Consider the following 12,669-nt stretch of genomic DNA (forward strand, 5'->3'; position numbering starts at 1 on the left):
TTCTGTTTCACCTACATGGTGAGGGGACTTAAATAAATTGTCTTGGGAATTTTTTCTGTGGTTCTTCTTCATAATTTTCATTAGGACAACTATTATAGGCAGAATCTGAAGAGTGTGTTCCAGTCTGGGAGTAGCTTGAGTATCATTAGTATTGAGTACTTGAGCAGTATCAATAACCATGTCTTGACTATCTTGTCCTTGAGAGTCAATATTCTGATCTGGAATATTTTCTGGAATAATGTCCTGCCCATGATCAGGACTAACATTTTATTTTGTTTATGCTTTTGTTTTTTATGAGGTTTTTTAGGTACTTCATTTGTAATTTTATTTTCATTAACGCCAGAAAGAATATCTACCAAATCACTGTTTTCTGTTTGATTACAATTATTTTCCTCTGCATTATTTGAATCCTGCACTGTGGGTGTAACAGGAGGTTCTGGAAGAATTTCTTGTTTCTTCTTTTTTATTTTAGCTTCCCTCTTTAAGTCACCAACTGTTTTGATTCCATATTTACTGGAGGTACCTGTTGTTAGTACATCCAGATAATCATCATTTTCACTGTAATTGATATTTGGCCTGTTTCTTCTAGATCTACCACTGGAACTTTCTGGTGGTTTAGGTTCTGGTGGAGTTTCATTTGGTTGTACTTCAAGTCTTGGAGATTTAGCTGCTGGCCCGGTAGAGTCAAGTTTTGCCAATTGGGATTCAATGTCATCTTCTATTGCAGATTTACTTTTAGGTTCTTTTTCATTTTCCTCTATTGGGGATGCAAGTGTTTTGTAAAGTTCATATGCTTGAGATCCTGGCAATGGTGAAGTTGGTTTCTTTGAAACATCATCTTCAGAGTTCTTGTGATGTCTTTTATGAGATTTGTGATCCTTTTTCTTTTTTCTTTTCCTTTTTAGCATCATGATTCAAACCTGACACTTTATAGTGATTTTTAATCCTTCATGCTTTGGTGAACATATTGTTTCCATTGAAGGACTCTTCTTATGATCTGAACCAACATCTGAATGAGTGTCTAAAGATGAATGTCTATCAGAATTAGGGATGTGAAACCTTCATTAGAGTCTGTACTGACTATTCTAGATGTTCCTTTTGATATCCTGAGGACTATGGGTGGTGGTTTACGTTCTTCATTAGCCTCTTTACTGGTTGAGGGGCTGGCAACTTCATTTTTTACAGGAGGTGGAGTTGCTGCTAATGAGCTTCGTTTAGGTGATGCAATTTTCGGTGATGATGTGCCAGTTGTTCCTGGTAAAGTATCATAGTGGCTTGTAAAATCTGGTATGGGACTATTACTACCATCCTCAGCATAATTTATCACTTTATTACGATTGCGAACCAAATAACGTTTATTTGGTGGTTGAGTATTTGGTGCTTGTACTTCCTCCTTCTTTGATGCTTTTGTAGCAACAGTACTTTTCTTTGACTTAGTCTTATCAGAACCACGCCATGGTATTTCAGGGGATGATGAATCTCGAGTGTAACCTCTTGCTCTTTTATTCTTCTTTTCTTTGCTATTAGATGAGTGGTCTGGTGATAATGGTGCGGCAGGTACAGGTGGGGCATATGTTATTTGAGGAACTGGTGGGTAAAGTTCAGCGTTGCGGGATTTGAAAAATTTCTTAGGTTTTGGAGGTGGTTGTTCAGTTTCAACAGCAGGAACTGTCAGGGGGCTGTTCTGATCTTGAACAGGTTTCTTGAGTATGTTATTTGAATATGCTGAAAAGTAACACATTAGTTTTAACAATTGCCAAATAAAACCGAATTAATTCGAATGTATGTCACTATAAGACAACATCATCTAGTCACACATAATTATACACATTTACCTTTCACTAATAAGTATTATAGTATAAATCTTAAATACAATCAAATAGATGACGAGAACAAATCATTGTTCAATTTCAAGGTGACTATTGCAACTACGAATGATACGGTGAATGTGCTTACCGTAGGGCGCACCCTGATAGACGTGAAGCTAGTGATGCCCCATTTGCCGACGGTGCCCGCCGAGCGCGCCGCTGTCGGGCAATTGCTATTCTCTCGGAAGAGTGCACTGTCCAGCGGCACTGCCACACTACCACCTCTGCCTCTGCCCCAGCGCGACATGCTGATAATTTCATCAAAAAACGATGACACCTGCACCGACTCGATAAATCAACCGCTTGTCAAATGTCAGAGCCAGTAGCACATGCCGTCCGTAGGCTTTTATTTCACGACCTTTAAAATCCTATCACTTGTTACTATCACTCGTCAAACTGTAATTTATCTCATTGAAATGAAAACACAATCCATAAAGATAACACACCCGCCATTTTACAGGACTGAAGTACTTTTTCCAGAGACACACTCTAAAATGTCGTCAATCCACACGGCGCGTGTCAAAATATTACGATATCCATTATAATATCCAGTTCTCTTGGAACATGTGAGGTAGATAAATAAAGTGAATTTTAACATTAATAATGACAAATAGGGCACAAACTGCGATGTTGTCATCTCATAACACAAAAGACGCCATATTAGCCAAACAAGAAATATTTTAATACAGCCAATGGGAACACGAGAAACGCGCAATTGGCCATAGAGTATAGATTTTGGTTACTATTGTTCATGCGTCAATTTGACAATGAAACGATAGAATAATTTATTTTTACCTTATTTTTGATTATGAATTTTTCGGGTGTAATATAATATTTTTATTATATTTCATTATAATTACTTATATCGATATTGCTCAATGATTTTTTTATAAGCGTTATCCTAAATCTATGGATTGACAAAAAATATAAAAACTTGACAATTGGCGTCACTCTATGGTAAACCAATATTGTGTTCCGATGTTTTAATTTTTGTCGAATATCGATAAAATAAAGTTAACAACTCCCAATTCCTTTATTGATAGTAATAGTCGAAGTGGCTATCACTTTTGTTTTAGTTGTAACGTTTGTAATGTGGCTATTCTTATAGCAATAACTTCACCCGTTGATTTTACTTTTATAAATTATGAAGAAACTAGGTATAACTGGTTATAGCTTTTCATCAGATTGGTGGATGACAAAAACTGCGGGCGCGCAGCACATTTTAGACAGTAATAGTCAACGAATGAATTTTGACATGGAATTATTACTGTTAGCTTTGTAAATTCGCACATGTACAAAACAAAAACGAAACCCGTTACAACAATAAATTTAAAAAGACCTATTTTCAACGAATTTACAGGAAAAGGGGTGTATACTATATGCTATTCTGCAAACGAATGAAAACGAATGCCAAAAATTTCTTCTTACCTGCGAATGTCAAGACTTACATTAAACTAGTTGTAGAATGTGATATAAAAATATTTATGACATAAAGGCACAAACCTGTGAGAACCAATTTCATTTGAAAGAAAGGGTTGTCATAAAAGAGTTTACAAAATCACGGTGCGTACCCACGCGACGCGACGGCGTGTTCGCTGCTCGCTCGCGGGGCGCTCGCTTTGCAATTAAATCACTTACAATTCACAAGTGTGATACTTGGCCACATTGACAGCAGTAACAAATATTATGTATTTTTTTAGTGTTCTTCATTAACAATAACATTCAAAGTTAGAATTATTATACAAATTCGAAAAAGCATGATAACGATATATTATGAATCGTTTTATAAAGATATCTTATAACTGCATAAATGTAACTAAGCGTATGGCTGGCTGCTATTGTTGGCTTTAATTGTGACTGGTAATATTTTTTTCTTATTTTAAAAGATTAAATACTGCTGGCCGTTGCGCCTGCATGAAAGAACTATCCCGGGATAAGAGTTTCACTGTATACTTTTTCGGGATAAAAAATATATTAATAATAATATATTAATTATATATTATAATTTTCGAGAGTAAGTATGTACTATCAGTACGTACGCGTATTTTAAAATTTCATTCAATTTATTTGGCGGTTTTTACGATACCTATTTGTAATGAACATTTAATATTATCTACACAATTTTTTGTATTTACCATTCATAGCTAGTAAGTTAATATCATATAACATCAATTTTTATTATCTTACATAAAATAAAAAATAGATAATATTTATTATATAAGTATATGAAACTATCGACTGTCATGCGAGTAGCACAACACTACCAGTTTTGCTTGAATAGGCGGGAAATTTTCAAATCTGTTGTGGTGAAGAAATGTATTTCTAACGACCGCTTCTAAGTATTAATGGTAGACAGTGAGTTTTTAGTTATCAATGCTATATTATACAAAATACCTATAATACTTATAGTCTTACTTTTAATAATATTATTATAGTCGTAGGTATCGTAATATTATGGTACTTAGAGGTATCAGTACTGAACATAGCCTGATACTGGGGTAACGGGTACCAAAATTTATTCTTTTAAATGCACACCATACACACCTCCAGGTTAACTAAAACATACGTCAGTTGGTACTTATCTTTGAAGTAAGACATACACATATATTTATAACATAAAATTAACAAATTTATTTTTCTTATAACATAAAATTTAAGTCACTTAATAAGTATGTACCTACTTTGGTAATTATTTTTTTTAAAATGCCGAAGTTCGTTTAAATAGATGCGGAGTAAGCGTGGGGGTTGTGGGTCAACTGCTCACGGCGCGGCCTAACAGTCCGAGGCCGATGTCTCGCGTTTCAAAGGTAGGTAGTACCTACGTAGTAAAAGGACAATTTACATTTTCTATGAACACATAAACATCTAACCAGACGATCACAGGTACTGTACGCAATAGGTATGAACTTAATTTAGATAATGACTTATCTATAATCTAGTCGCATGAATTATGACTAATAAGTTATTTAAATGACTATGACCAAGTACCTACCTATGTAATGTAGCGTGCGTTCGGCTAAGTTCAGGCGGTTTTTCAATGAGTTGAGAAAAGGCTCGAAGATATTTTTTGTCTCATAAAAAGTGTTTGTGATGCCGGCTTTTTATACATCAAACTGATTATTAAACTGATTATTATTAAAGATATGTATCTTTAATAATAATCAGTTTGATGCATAAGTATATTATGTAATGATTGTGACTGATTCGGTGGCGTAGTTGTACTGCATGGCGGTACGACAGTGCTCTGAGGTGAGGTCCTGGGTTTCGAATCCCGGGTTGGACAAAGTGATATTTGGGTTTTTCTGCTCAGTATCAGTCCGGAGTCTGGTATTTGTGCCCGATATGCCTCATGGTATTTTTGCTTTAAGTACCTGTACGATATCCCTTATCCGAACTTAGCCGAATGCATCTTAGCCTTTAGGTACCTATTTACAATATCTAACACTTTTCTTATTTGTTTCTAGTCTGTATTAAAATGTAGACACGTCATAAGGACTCACTGTATGACTACGTTGCACTTAATGTTAACTATTCTAACATAGAGAGGGCTTCCTCTTCTATCTTCTCACTTGGCCCTTGTGTTCAAAACCAACTAGGCTAGAAGAATGTAAATAGGTTTGTGCAAAATATCTAAACGATAAAATTTATTTGCTTGAAAAGGGTCAGTAGGTAGGTATGTTATTTTATTTGTAGCATTACATCTAAACCTCTTAGGAAGTCCGTGCGCGCGACCGGCACAATATCTGATTTCTGAAGTTACCATTGATATTATCATCATAAATTGAGTTTTTTTATTAATTTTAGTTTCCAAAACTGGTATTTTCTTATGATATTTCTTATGTATGTTTCATACTTAGTTACCTACCAACATAATGTCAATACTTTAGTACCGAAGGTTTAGGTTCACCACTGGTGAATTCCCTTCCTTTAAAGATTTTCCGACGGAGTCAGAAGCGGCCTGCATCTAGAATGTTCCTAAAACCTTTATATTAAAGTCATCGACGTCAATGCTGTGCTTGTCCGTACGTGTCTTCACTCGAGAACTTTTTCGCCCCATTTATTGTTCTGCCCACAACCACTTATTTTTCTAATCCGCTGAGCTATGTCGATAAGGTAAAGTTTACACGAAAACAACACTTTGCCGTGGTATCTAGTGATAGAGCTCGTCGCTCTATGGCATTTTAAAGGTATGAATCCCGTGCAGTTTAAGGGTTGTTCTAAGTGGTAACTGATATCTCTCTTTAATGTGTCTATTTTTGCAGACACCATAGTTCTATTCAATTTGCCACCAACCAAAAAACGTGCTGCATTTTTGTGTTCCGATTTACAAGTTATTGTAAGCTTTATGTGATATACTACTACACTCGTCATCTTGATATACCATACATCAAGGTTGGAAATATAACTGTGCTTGCTTACTTTGTGACTGAAATACATGCAGAGTGACAGCGATGGTCAATACCTGCCAAAGAGATTTTCTCTTACCTCTGATAGAGTTCTGTCTTTTATTAAATTTACCTATTTAATTCGGGTTTATATCTATGGTCACGAAATCTTAGTTATTATGATTAAGATAATCACGATATCAGACTTCAAAGCTACTTATATTTTAAGTAAGTATTTTATCTAATATCTGAATTATTGACATTCCTAATAATTTTTATGTTTAAATAATAAGCATGCTTACTACGAGTATAATGCTAATAAGTATACATTTAGATATTAGGTACATAATATTATTTCGTTCCAACGTGCAAACGTAGGATGCCATTTTTAGAGGGGCTCATGAAATTGGCAGTGTAATAAAAATAGCGCTACGCCATTCGTCGGTCCATAATAAAACTGGAAGGTCCCAACGACCCTCGCTTTATCCCCACACAACCATTTTAATAGTTTTCATTACTCAAGTAGACGCCCATAAAAAGAGAATAAAGTTTGGGAAGAAAATTGCATGTCTTGCATAATGCTCAGTGCCTATGGTGCGCCACATGATCGTAAATTTTATGCGAAACAAAATTAGATTTGGAGGTTGTTTATCGGGAATTATTTATGATCACAACAATGGGCATCTGGCTGTGATACGTACATAAATAATACAGGACTATAAAAGCACACAAAGTGAGTGTAAAAAAGATCTTTGATGCAGGAAGTTATTACACAACACAGCTACGTGAATAACTTTTTAAATAATGAGTGGAAAAAGGGAGTTTTTATCAATCTCATAAAAAATATATTATCTCATCTCATAAAATTACTTATAATAATGTATAGAATTAACTTAAAATATTTCCCGCCTTTATAGAAGTCCGTATAATTAAAGATTTTAGAGACTTTTAATCGACTTAGACCATTTTTTCCAATCGGTTTTTATACATATGCATTTCGAAAAGACTAAAATATTCGCGTGAAAGTTATATGTAAGCATCACAACTGCCGATAAACAGCAGTAACAACAAACTCAACGCAAAACTTTATTTACAAAACACCGCGGAGTGCATGGAAATGCATTATCACTGTGACAAATAACTTTTAGACTCTTCAGACTGTATTAGTAAATCAAACTCAACTATGAGTAGGATCTTGAGCAGACATTTAATATATTGGACTAGGTATTCAACAAACAAAGTTTAAGTTGTCATTCAGGAGCTTTTTCTCACCTGAGTCAGCGTTGTTTAATAAACAAAACTCAGCTATCAAAGTCTGTCATATGCTGTGACTTTAGATATAATTTGAGATGTTATTTGTTTAATTAAAGAGCGACGACCCTAAGATGTTCACTTTAATTTGATAGCTCCTTCGCTGGTATCGAGTTCAGACTTCAGAGTGAAACTGACTTGCATCTATTGTGATCCACCTAAATGTGGTACTCCTTTAGTTTTACTTCTTCTTTGTAAGATATTATTTCTTGTTAAGAGTCTTCACGCAGAAATATTGATAAAATACCTCGAACCCGTAAACTCTTAAATACGGAGGCACATATATCTAATCGTTATAATATTTACTTATTATAAAACGTGCACGCTGAAACCTTGCAGAGATCGCGCGTATTGAACCAGTGCGTCGCGTCGCCGCCACGGCCTATATACCTACCTACGCCATAACATGTACAGGTATAGGCCCGTTTTACTTATAAATGAGGTGTTTAATTAATGTTAAATGATTTTCGGATAAATTATGCTATAAAGAAAATGTTATCTAGATATCAGTAACTCAACACTGAAGTTATAGGTCGTTTATTCATAAGAAACATAGGGTGTTAAAATCATTACCCTTCCTTGTATGGCCGTAGTCGGGTAAAATTATAACCTGACCCAGTGTGCCTCGAACAAGGTTTAGGTGGTGTGCCTAAAACGTAACTTCTTAAAATAAACACTGTATTATGTAAAACTAACAACGGATTAATTTGACGTCGCGCCGAGAAACACCAAGCGAAAGTAAGATGTTAAGACTAAAATATATTGTCGTGTCCAAAGTGTCGATTATATAAGTACTTTTCCCAAATTTTCATTTATGATATTCTAATGGATGTGCTGGAATAGAATTTTTGAGCCTGGTACTGCGAAAGGTTAACCATCGAATGGAATGGATTACCTACTTAGCTGGACAAAAAGTGGATGTATTAAAATTACATATACCTAGGTAAGGAGAATGGTTGTGATGATGCCTTAAATTTAATATTTAACTGTTTTTTAAGTAGGAAAGGCAGCATGGATTTATTATTGTTGGCAAACAGATAAATTAAATCGTGGAGTAGATCAATATAAAGGCTATTTTTAAAAGAAACCTTTACGATTAGTCTTTTCACATCGAGTAGGAACTCTTGCCAGGGCAGCGGAGTCATAACAAAACCTGTAGGTACTTGAATTAATCACACACCTATTTGAAGACAAATATCGCAAATATACAAACCAACCCTATAAATATCTATTTACATTATATTTCGTCCTATTAACAGACGTTGCATACGTTTGTTATACTTACCCCTTTATCTTGCTCTTTAATTTAATAATTTCCTTAAATGGGCTTGTCGATAGAGTTGTAAAAAGCTTAACCATTTTCACCATAACGTTAGTATTATGACTCCACTTTTAATAAATTTATGTCTCTAGGCGACTTTAATAAACTAAGAACCTGTAGAAATATTTAAATTTGGTATTTATGGTGAAGAAAATTAATATTTAAGTCGAAAGAACAAATTTTTCAAAATAAGTTAGTATGAATGAACCGAAATATAAACCTTATATTACCTATTGAGTTAAACCTACTTTATTCTTCAAAATAGCAATGTGGGAATTGAAATTGGAAAGACGAAAAACTAGCGATTTTTTGTCAAACAATAAAAAGTCAAAGAACATTTTTACAGTTGGTAGGTATTAAAATCGAACAAAGATTGATATCACGTGATGTAAAACATCTATTGTCTATGAGTTGATTTATGTCTATTGATATCAGGATTCATGAAATACTGTCTTATGCTCTGTTGTGACTACATGGTCAAACACACTTGATTTACGATATCGTAAATCTCAAATTAGTGTTATACGCGTCTTTTACGACTAGCGTAAACCAGAACTAATCAGTTCGGTAGATCGATATATTTTCCCATTTGATGCCGGGGCCCCTTTTGGCAAATTTTATGTACGCGTAATATGTATGTAAGAAATAATAACTTCGTTACATATATGATCTTGGAATGAGGGTGGAAGCCCAGCGTAGAAATCACCATTAACTTTAGTCTTACAATATCAAAGTAATATTCTAAAAGTTCTATTAAGTATCTTTTATTTTAATTATTCTATTATTTTTTTGCTATAAAATAATTATGAAGTTACAGAGTTCCTTTAAGTGTATGGGGATTTTTAAAATAATTAGTTGACTGATGTAATTACAATTTACAGAAAACTTTACTTACAGAAAATAAATTATATTAGTACAACTCTATCTTGATTTCTCAAAGTTGTGAGATTAGTGTCGTTAAATATGGACAAATTCCGCATGAAAAGAATTGTCATTTCTTGACTTAAAGTGATTAGTGTCTATAAATATAGCTTATTTACAAAGTTTAACACTTTTCCACGAACAAACGTTTTTGAGGAAATGATTCGTTCCAAACATTACGGCGCACGAATTATGGTCGAGAATATGCAAAGATTTACGGAAAATAACTTAAAAAACAATTTACGGTCTATTTAAAAAAAAATAATTACCAAAGCATTCCTTATTCATTTGTTTGTCTGTTTCAAATGATGCGTACTTACTTTAGTAGAAGACGCATAGAAACAAAATTTTAGTGGAATTTCCTTTATGAATTAGTGAAAAAATAAACCACATTGTAAAAAAAAAATGTCGATAAAAGTAAAATAATTGAAACGATAAAGTAAAGTTAACATGTGTAGAAATATCATATATTTTTTTTTATATGTATTATAAATTTCGAATAAATAACTAGTAAATATTCGGCTAGCGCGTCAATTTTCTGAGTGGACCGCCTTAGTATTCCTTGTTATATAAATCATGGATGTTGCGTATTCAGAATTTTAGACATTTTATGAGTAGGTATTTTTGCCTATAATATTCACTTCAGATTGGACAAGCGTTTAAATAAAGGTATTCTCAAGTTATATAAAATCACATGATGAAACGATTTATCATAATTTTTACTCTAGGCATTTTTTAAAAGTTATATACCTCTTATAATCGAAAACGCCCCCAGAACCAACAAAGAAACATCCCCAATATAGTATAGATAGGTACCTATTAAATTTTTATATAAGGTAAATACTTAAGAAGTATTTGGCTGAAGAATTACTCTTCATCTGACAAGCATAAAATAGGACAAAAAGAAGCCTATATAACTCTCTCGTTCATAGACTCTATGGAAATATTTATATTGTTAAGTGAAAGTAGGAAAAACCAATACATGTATTTACCTTATACTTATAGTAAGGAAAAGTATTTAGACATAGTACATAATATCCCTACTAACATGCTTGGACGTATTTGCTGGTTCTATATTAGATCTACTGTTTTATGGAGTATATAAATAATTGAAGTAGACGGTAGCGGATGGGGCACGTCCGTAATAAAAATAAAAAAGCAATATCGCCGACCACGATAAAAAGTGTGCGCGCATAAACCCGACGTTAGGTATTCCTTCCTTTTAATATTTACGAAGAACATTGTCTATTGCATAATATAACAGAAAAAAGTATCTTGTAATTTATTTATTCATACTTTTATACCACGATATAGAGTTTGTACAGCGGCTTGTAAACCCTACCATAAAAGCATTATCTCCTCATGAAGATTGGCACCGTTTTTTTTAGTTTTAAGAGTTCCTATGTGTAATATTTTGGATTTATTTTTATAAAATGTTCTAGTTATTTTAATTATTTGCTTGTTATTTATTTACAATTGTATTTATAGCCCTGAAACTTCTTTTACATAGTAAAAGCTACAGAATTTTCAATATTTTAGCAATTTTAATTAGGCACCGACTCCAAAATTGGTATCCAATATATACTTGTTATGTGAAATTATTTTTGGTTTTGAGTGTGGTTTTCGAAGGCGGTTTAATTTTTTGTTAAAATTATTTTTATTTTTTGTGTAAAAAAGATAGACCGTCTCAATGGCATAGTTGTGTTTCGCTCACGATACGACTATCGCGCTGAGGAGTTACACCTCTGAGTACCACTGAAAAGGTGTAATGCTATATATATGTATGTAAGAAGTAGATTAAAAGCAAAACCTAACGCAAAACACAACTGATATTATTTGGCTCACAGTACAACTATCGCGCTGTGGTGCTACACCTCTGCCTACCCTGAAAAGGGAAAAGGATGCTATATGATGCTGTATAAGATACAATGCATGCAATAATGTGTTTCGCTCGGTACAACTATCGACCAACACCTCTGAAAGGGAAAAGGCGTGATGCTATATATATGTATGTAAGAAGTAGATTCAAGCAAACCTAACGCAGTACAACTATATATTGGAAATGGTACATCTCTGCCTACCTCTGAAAAAGGGGAAAAGGCGTGATGCTATATACATATATGTATGTAAGAAGTAGGAGTCAATTAAACCCAACCCAAAAACACAACTGATATGTTTCACACACACAGTACGACTATCGCGATGAAATGTTACGCCTTTGCCTACCCTGACACGGGGAAAAGATGTTATGCTATATGTATAAGTATGTGAGAAGAGCAACCAAACTCAATGCAAAAACATAACTAAATACTTCACAGGAAAGCTACATTCGCGATTTCGTTTTCTTGGACGACATAATTATTATAGTTTTTTTTAATTTTAAAACAAAACTACCGAATAGATATTTAAAAAAAATTTATGTGAACAATATTCTGGGAAAGAAATTCTTTCGAATAAAAAAAAAAGAATTTCGAATAAAAAAAATGAATCGGTTCATAAATGAGCGAGTTCTGAGGTAACAAACATACAAAAAAATAAAAAAAATTCACGTCGAATTGATAACCTCCTCCTATTTTTTAAAGTCGGTTAAAAATAAGTTAGTTATTAATTCTAGGTCGGCTTACTTTATAATAGTGCTAGGGTTTTAAGCCAAATATAATCTTCAGTTAAAAATATAAAAACTGAGTTTGTTATAAAATTATAACTAAACAAACAAATTCATCAGTTTTATATACTTAGGTATTAAAACATAGATTTAAACGCATAAATTACGCTAAATAGAGACTGCTGCGTTCTGTTTTAACTGATCCAGAGGATAAAATCAGTCTAGTTATTCGCCGATAGTTCGAGTTCTTAAAATCTT

At 33.4% G+C, this 12,669-nt stretch overlaps 1 pseudogene; it reads right to left on the minus strand.

The window, feature by feature from the left end:
• Positions 1–3: 3 nt before the first annotated feature.
• Positions 4–2,546, minus strand: LOC119193019 (annotated as a pseudogene).
• Positions 2,547–12,669: the final 10,123 nt, after the last annotated feature.

The sequence above is a fragment of the Manduca sexta genome, unplaced genomic scaffold, assembly GCF_014839805.1.
Source record: "Manduca sexta isolate Smith_Timp_Sample1 unplaced genomic scaffold, JHU_Msex_v1.0 HiC_scaffold_3525, whole genome shotgun sequence".
In the NCBI taxonomy this organism is placed as follows: domain Eukaryota; kingdom Metazoa; phylum Arthropoda; class Insecta; order Lepidoptera; family Sphingidae; genus Manduca; species Manduca sexta.